Below are 8,810 nucleotides of genomic sequence, written 5' to 3' on the forward strand. Positions count from 1 at the left end.
CAATGGGCGGAGTGTCCTGCATTAGACCTGCCATCTCCATCACCAGGGTATTTACACATGGGAGAGTCAGGAGGAAGTTGCAGGGATAGTCAACATTGCAAGTTGTCATTGCTACAGCCCACTGGTTATTTTATGTGTTGTGCATTCCAGCGTTTTTCAAGGAGCAGCAGAAGCCGCAGTTAAAAAATGTGAAGCTGTGATGCAAGCTCTCATCGACCTTGAACGAGATATAGAGTTTTAATCAGAAGAATACCAAACATTTCACTTCGTAGCAACCGTGCTAATAAAAGATCCATTGATGCAAGGGTGGTTAGAGCCGAGAAGACTGTGGAGTAAATGAGTCCCGACACACTTCTAGGATGAACCACTTCTTGCCGAGATTCTTATATTTTCCACTTTGAGCCTCCACCAAATGCAGACAGAAGTCAATCTGTTTTAGAACAAATAGTGCCAACTGCTGGTCCGAATCGCTTTGTGAGGAATAAATGGCACACAAAGGAACAAAACATAGCAGCTGGTGATGTAGTTTGGCCGATTGCCCGAGGCATCAGCGTTAACGTGGAAGAGAAAGTCATTGCGAGAGCCGTCCACGTGAAAACATTCCCTAGCTACTCACTACCAATCGCCAAGCCGACTAAAGGGCACAGTATCTGCAGAAGAAGAATCAGAGGGCCCAAAGACCAAATTCCAGCCACAAGTCTTCACAGAGCTGTAAGATGACTTAAGTTGACGTCACTGTAAGAACAGCAAGAAATGATGCGACCTCCTTAGGTTCAGGAACCAGAAGGTCAAGTAAGGAGATGTTACTTCAAAAATGGCAACTGGTTTGTTTGGAATTGTCTATGCGATAACAAAATATCACAAGGCTTTGTTTATGCCGAGAAGAAAAACAAACAACGTCCCAAGGTTTTATGGCAATGAGAGGGATAGAAGAACTGGTCATCCTTATAACTACTGTAGCAATCCAAGTGTTCAATCAGAAAGACCAGATGAGATAAGATGAAGCTCTGAGATTTCACTTGTAAGTGATGACTATTATTGAGTGTTTGGCAATGAGCGATACAGAAAATGGATGGATGGTATGGAGCCTAAAACTGTGCAGTTTTAGTCTGCGGTAATTCCTATTTCTCTGTTGTCTTTGTTTCAAGGTTATCAACCTAATCCAAAATTCAAGGACAGGTATCGCAAAAATATATATTTTAAACCCAAACGAAGAGTTTTCCCACTTCAGTCTGGGTCAGATGATCAATCAATCAGCACATCTACCACGAGATCCTATGGTGTTTGCTTCATTCAGTGCGCAAGAGGAGACGAGGGTTGTGTCTTTTCTTTCGTGACAACAGTCCTGGAAACTTTCTGACACACCTTGTTGTTGAATTGTGAAATCAAGTTCAAGAAAACTAACGGAGTTAAGTTGCTAAAACATCCTCTATGGGTTTCTCTGCCTTTTCAAGTTCAGGCAAGCTCAAACCAGAATATGCGTTTACATTATGTCATGAGATAAGAACCAAGAAGTGTGCTGGCCAAAACTTTTCCTACTTATCTCATCCTGGACATAACCTCCCCCAGATCCTCTCCCTATTTATTTCCCCCTTAAGCATCTGACCATACAATGAACGATTGTTTCACTTTCTCTTTATCCCACACATGATTGTTGTCAGTATCATGGCGCTGTCAGAGAGGTATTGATTTAACAATGTGTTTTATGATTGCTGGTGTAGAATTGGATGGGGTCATATTGAGATGGAAATATTAAGCACAGGTCTCAGTCTGACGTGGCGCTGCATCGCCACAAATTACACTTGCTGTAATAAATATGTTGTCGAATGAAAACCTGATAACTGACAATGTCAATTAACATTCAGCATACGTTACGCAACCACTTTAACTTTTAAACTTATGAAATTAAATGATTAAATTTCTAAACCAGAATGCATGCAAATGACACGCTATCCCTTGGAATGCAGGTCACATTTTTCAGCAAAGGTGTGTCTGTCCAAAATTAGATGAAAATAGATAATCTGCAATTAGAATCATCTTGATTTACCAAGTGTGATGCATGCAGTGCCTCAAATGAAATATGATCCCTTGAAACACAGGTGTGTCTCTCGGAAATGAGAGGAAAATAGATAATCTACAATTAGAATCATCTCGATTTACCAAGTACACATGTTGGGTAAGGATCTATTTTTACCGATTGTTGCCTTCAGCCCTGCAACATACCTAGGGTGTAGCTAATACAATTCTGAAAAGTCATTAAAGGCATTGCGTGTACATTTGTACAGACAAAAGAAATGCCCCAGGGCCATAACGAAGGAGGAATGAAGCCAGGAGGATGAACGTGCAGGAGCAGCCCCATGCATACTTTGCCCCAGAGGCGATTCTAAGGTATGACCTTTAGGGATGCTGAGCTCCCGCCCAGGCAAGACAAATTTCACTATTTTGCACATTTTAATGCAATTTCATTCCTACATTTATGAAAAAGCAGTAAACCTAACACTTTTGGGCAAAATCTTGGACTAAACCATCAAATCTGATAAATGTTTAGCCGCAGCAAAAGAGGAATGGATTTGGTTTTATAAATTGCATTTACAACACAAACATTTTGTAACTCTATTAAAGACAATTACTTTTGATACTGCAGCACCTCCACATACACATTATCAGTGTACATTTTTTTCTCGTGTAAACCAGGCCCCTATAGTGAGTACAAAAAATACCAAAAATGGACCTTGGATTTATTTTTTAAACTTGTAAAACATATACTTTGAATCTATAAAATCCACTCTCCTCCCTCTCTCTGTGTCCTAATAGGAGTTATAATGTTAATGGACATCCAGTCAGTTAGCTTGGCTGTAGCACCTTGGCTTTAATAATAACCTATGCACATGACACGACAGTCATTCTAATTGAAAAGAGGAAAGTGGTGCTGTCTCTGACCCACCTGAAATGTTTCTGAGCTGGAAAAAAAAAAACATCAGCTAACTCCTACCTAACAACATAAACCTTGAGCTTTGATTAAATGCAACACAAATGAGGAATGGTAATGATAATAGTGTGTGGGTATTGAGGGGTAGAAATAAATAAATGTTCCACATATCCTGGTTTAAGCCAGGTACTTGCACCACGACTGCATATCACTGGAGGGCAGCTATTGCCCTGTGCAGGTAGTGCGCTCAGAGCCCATTCAGGAAAGGTGGGACGGGTTTGGGTGGGACAAACCATTTTTGACGATACCAAGTACTGTATGGTTATACACCTTTCTATTTTGCTTAAAATACAGGACATACCGTAAAATAATAATAATTACAATAATAATAATCTCTCAAATTTTAGGGATTCAATTTAGGAGTGCTTGAGCACCCCCAAAAAAGAGTCCAGAAAACGCCTTTGCTTTGCCCACCTTGCTTTCGATGCCCAGTGAGCTGAAGTCTCACAAGATTTCTTTCGGACATCATAAATCATATTGCTTTGAAGCCTCGCCATCACTCAACAGTAACATGCTGGGCTCCAAAATGCCATATGAAGAGAGAAAAAAAAACAGTAACATGATAGGAATTTAAGCATATACAGAGTGCGGTTATCAATAAAGGTATAAAATTAGTGCGGATACAAACTGAATCCAAATCCTTAAATGTTGCTATAAAGCTGCATTTTGATTTATATGCTCATTTAAACCTTGTACTCTATATGTATATACTGATTTGCGCTTGTACAGTAGCTGAATGTGGCGTTGTCCCTCCCAGTCAGTTGTTTTTATTTCTACAATTACTTGAAGGATTCCTGGATTCCCGACTGCATTACTGAATTATACACGTGCAGTCACTCCACACTTGTCCTGTGGCAGCAATATTCCTTATCAGCAACTGGTGCGGAGAGCTCAGTGTGCGTTCATTTGTGCACGTGTGTGCGCGTAGCAGGTGCCTCTTCAAAGACGCTATGAAAAAGTCCAACTCTCGAGTGGCTGATCTCAACCATTTATCAGATGTGAGCGTGTAGTTCCTGTATGAAGTGATGCCAGGATTTCTTCTGTTTAACACAAAGCAACACACACAGCATCAATCTGTCAGACGGCATCAGTGTTACAGGTCAGTAGTGTCCTGCCAGCTTTGTGTGTCTCCAGAGTAGATGTCAACACCTGAGTTTAAGAGCCACGTGAGGTTTCCCACATTGAGCAAGGGGCACATGACTTTTGTGTGTGTGTGTGTGTGTGTGTGTGTGTGTGTGTGTGTGTGTGTGTGTGTGTGTGTGTGTGTGTGTGTGTGTGTGTGTGTGTGTGTGTGTGTGTGTGTGTGTGTGTGTGTGTGTGTGTGTGTGTGTGTGTGATAGCTCACCAGGAAGCGCAAGGAAAGGCAGCACAATGCAAAACAAACACAACCGCTCACCTGGACAGTGACGGGTCATGCATTTGTCACCTGGCCCTTCAGGTGTGGACTTACCCAACTTACAACACCTTTTAATACAACCACTATCCTGTTGCAATTAATTAAAAAAATATATATACAATATACCATTATGCAAATGTCATGTACATCATCTGAAGGAGTTCGTAAAAAAAACAACTACATCATACAGACTACAAATGCTGATTATTAAGTGTAATAATGTGTGCAGATAGCTACAGATCTCTTTTGTTAGTTAAAGTTGGCTGTTACAAGTTTTGCTGTGACAAACCAATCCGAGGACATAAAAATGCTGATGTTATTGTGGGTGAATTTGAGGTCTGATTAGTTATAGAAATAGTCACATTGATAATATAATGTGAGTTAAATTGGCCCTTGGCGGATTAGAGCGATAAAGCAGGTGATGCAAATAAGAGGAATTTGTATTATTTTGAATGAAAAAAGCAGAGCAAAATACAGTGTCACAACACAACATGTTCAATGTGTTTTCGCCATGCATTGCTGTAAGCACGCAACGCTCAAGCGGGCCCCGGTGACGATGGTGTTACATAAAAACCATACAGCGTGAACATTACAGCAATGTAGTTCATATAAGGAAATGTGTAATTTCCCACATGGATGAACACAAATAAATGGAATCTTTCTAGCTGAGGGACACTTCATATAAGATCAACGAAAGATGACGAGCTTCAAGTGTCCCTTTCCTGACTATAACGCAAATACAATGTACAGTTACGCCAATATTTTTTCCATCCTGTACAGCCATATGAACTTGCTTGCTTACATGGTTAATGAGCAGCACTTAAGGCTACATGCTAAGCAGTGTTTAGTCACACCGTAAGTGTCATACATCAGTGCATGAGCAATGCGGGAATACACAGATTCATTTCTTTTCAACAGCACTTGTATAAGAGTCAATGGAAAAAGCCTTACCGTGCCATTCATTCAATTTGATTTACCATACAAATGCCGATGCCCATTATTGTTCATGGTTAGTGTTTCTCACTAAAAAATGCTGTGTGTTGAATCCACTCCAAAACAGTAACGTACATTCCTGTCTCTCAATCTGACTTTTTTTTTGACATTTTCAATATTTGTGACAAATATTAGGTTACTTCAGCTATTAAATAGATGGCACATGCCACACTATAAGGTAGAAGAACTATGTGACTTCACCAGGAAATAAGCACTTATGAAAGTAATAGTAATTATAAATTACAAGGAAAATATCAAAGAAAAGCATATTAAACTGATATACTATTCTATAAATATAAGCAATCCATATTCTATACCACTTACCTCATTAGGGTCACTGAGAACTTCCGCAGGTGACTTTGGGCAAGAGAAGTGCATATAAATAAAATTATAATGCTATTTAAAATAAAATTTAAAAAAAATGTAAAATAAAGAAATAATAAATGTTATAATGTTTCAAAATTGGAAGAAAATTTATCAAATCTTGAGAAAATGACAACATTTTAACACTTGGAAGAAAAGTTAATGCATTTTCATTTTATTTCATGTTTGGGAATTTATAATTTACAGTTAATCCAGTTTTTAGTCTTTGGAGTAATTGAAAGTATTTTTCCCACCAGGATAATCCCCATGGCATAATTTTAGCATGATTTGTCCTGCTTTCACAACTGCCTCTTTGTCTGTGCCTGTGCAGGTGCATGGCATTCATTTCGTTTAAATCCATCTGCTCAACATGTTGTTTTTTTTTTTTTTTTTACATCTCATTGGCATTTGCTAATGTCTCAACCCAGAAAACAAACAAGGAAGCAAAAGGAGAAGGGAACAGCATTGCCTTTATTGTACTTCTTGTCATGAGGAAGAAAATCTGTTCAATACTAGTTCTTTCATAAAATGAAATCAATCAAATAAATCAGCAAAACCCACTTCATTTGATAGAGTTCTCACTTTCAATTGTTATATTTACCGGTACATAAAATGCACAAGTCTTGAGAACATTCTTCTGTGCAAAGAAAGAGGCAGAGTGTGCAGATAAGAATGTGCAATGCCGCCGAGTCATAGAGAACCCTATCACTAAGTGTACGTTGTAAATGTATAGCCACTGCTGGGAAAACACAATGCTTGTGTCATGCAAAAAAAAAAAAAAAAAAGACAAAGACAGACAACACTCAAAGGAAATGATCAAATTAGCAGCATGTGGGCAAATTTGGATTCTACCCATCCAAAACAAATTCCTTCCACTAACTACCGTGTAACTAAATGAACCTTTCACACACACAAAAACTTGCACCTGCCAGAGAACAAAGATTGTTTTTGTTCTCCTCTGGGTGTGTGATGTTTTTGTGGTGTCTGTATTTCTTTGGTGTGTAAGAGAGGGGTTTTTGTGTGAGGTTTTTTTTTATTGTGTGTGTGTACTATGTGACTGGTTTTTTCAGGATTGTTAGAATTTTTGGGATGGGTGAGCGGTGGGCGGCACGGTGGCCGACTGGTTAGAGCGTCAGCCTCACAGTTCTGAGGTGCGGGGTTCAATCCCCATCCCCGCCTGTGTGGAGTTTGCATGTTCTCCCCGTGCCTGCGTGGGTTTTCTCCGGGCACTCCGGTTTCCTCCCACATCCCAAAAACATGCATTAATTGGAGACTCTAAATTGCCCGTAGGCATGACTGTGAGTGCGAATGGTTGTTAGTTTCTATGTGCCCTGCGATTGGCTGGCAACCAGTTCAGGGTGTACCCTGCCTCCTGCCCGATGACAGCTGGGATAGGCTCCAGCACGCCCGCGACCCTAGTGAGGAGAAGCGGCTCAGAAAATGGATGGATGGATGGAGGGTGAGCGGTGAATGTTATTTTTCACCTTTATGGTGCCTAATAATATTTTGCAAGCTTCCACCTATTACACAGCACATAAAATGCACAAGCTACAGTGGCTTTCAAAATTATTCACCCCCTTGTTTTTTTTTTAACCTATTGTTAGATTACAACCTCTCATTATTATTATTTTTTTTTTTTTATGGATATGCACAAAAAAAGTTTCAAACTGAAATAATAAACATAAAAATATTTGTTTTAAATAAAAACTGAAAATTGGCATGTGAATCTACAGTTTTACCCCCTAAAATCCCAGTCTCTCTTTCTCTCTCTCTCTCTCTCTCTCTCTCTCTCTCTCTCTCTCTCTCTCTCTCCCAAATTGTTACAATCATAGGTTGGAATGTACCAAAATGAGTACAAACCGAAAGGGAGTGAATACTTTTACAAGGGACTCAGGTCACACACCAGGCATCTTTCCAGTCTGACAGAAGATGCCTTTGACAAAAATAGAACATAAATATGAAATGCTGAAAGGTAACCCAAATGCATCGTGTCACAAGGATGACAATCCCAAGAATGAGAAACCCTTTTCTGAGTTGCTAAATGTTTACTTTGCAAGTTGTCACTAATGGAAAGGAGGGACTTTTGGATCTTGAGCAACCACGAAATTTACTCAATCGTAAAAATAAATATATTTGTATGAAACAAAACATATTCATCTACACAAATATGTATAATGAGATCCAATACGAGAACTTTTACATAAATGTTGATTTTACAAAAATGTTAATTGCTTTTATTCATAAAAACAATAATAGTGAGTCATGATTTGAAAAGTATTTAATCAAATGTAAATGGGAATTAAGGTGAGGTTGTGACCTATAAAACATTGACAGTGAACAACATAATTTTCCTTAAGTGGTACGTGCGGTAAGTAGTCCGTGAGAAAAAAGTAACAAGTTTGTACGTCTTCGAGTTGACTGCAGCCTTTGTTTGTTCATGCAACATCCCGCAGGGTCTGGTTCCCTACCCTCTTTTTTTTTGCTCTGCCGCCAACAAACAGATTCTGTCTGACGTTTAATCGTAAACATGCATTTATCTCTGCTCACTACGTTTTGACCCATGACGAAAAGTACAGTCAACCAAAGACACCACAGTATCATACTGAGAAGTGTGCTCACTATTTTCTACTAATTGCTTGCAGGGACTTTCTGTTGTTATTCAACTTTTAGATCAACATCAAACGTCATGAACAAATTCACACAAACACAAGAAAAATCTATAAATAGTTGCAATAGTAATGTGATATAATCAGGAGTACTACTACCACTACTACTACTACTAATAATAATAATAATAATAATACATATCAAATACTTCAATATAACAAAAAATAACCACAGGCAGGTTGTCTCCATTGATTCTCCAAAACTGCAATACTCAAAACATGCCAATGTCGGTCAAAACTGAGCAAATTTATAAAGGCAGATTAATGCACTTTATCAGTGATGTTGGTTTTGACTTTGTGTGAGTCTCCATCTTTTACGTAGTGGAAATTAATACCGCAAAAAAGACTGACATTGTTTGTCTATATTTGTCTATATGTCCCCTGTGATTGGCTGGCAACCAGT

This window comes from Phyllopteryx taeniolatus, chromosome 19 (assembly GCF_024500385.1).
Source record: "Phyllopteryx taeniolatus isolate TA_2022b chromosome 19, UOR_Ptae_1.2, whole genome shotgun sequence".
In the NCBI taxonomy this organism is placed as follows: Eukaryota; Metazoa; Chordata; class Actinopteri; order Syngnathiformes; family Syngnathidae; genus Phyllopteryx; species Phyllopteryx taeniolatus.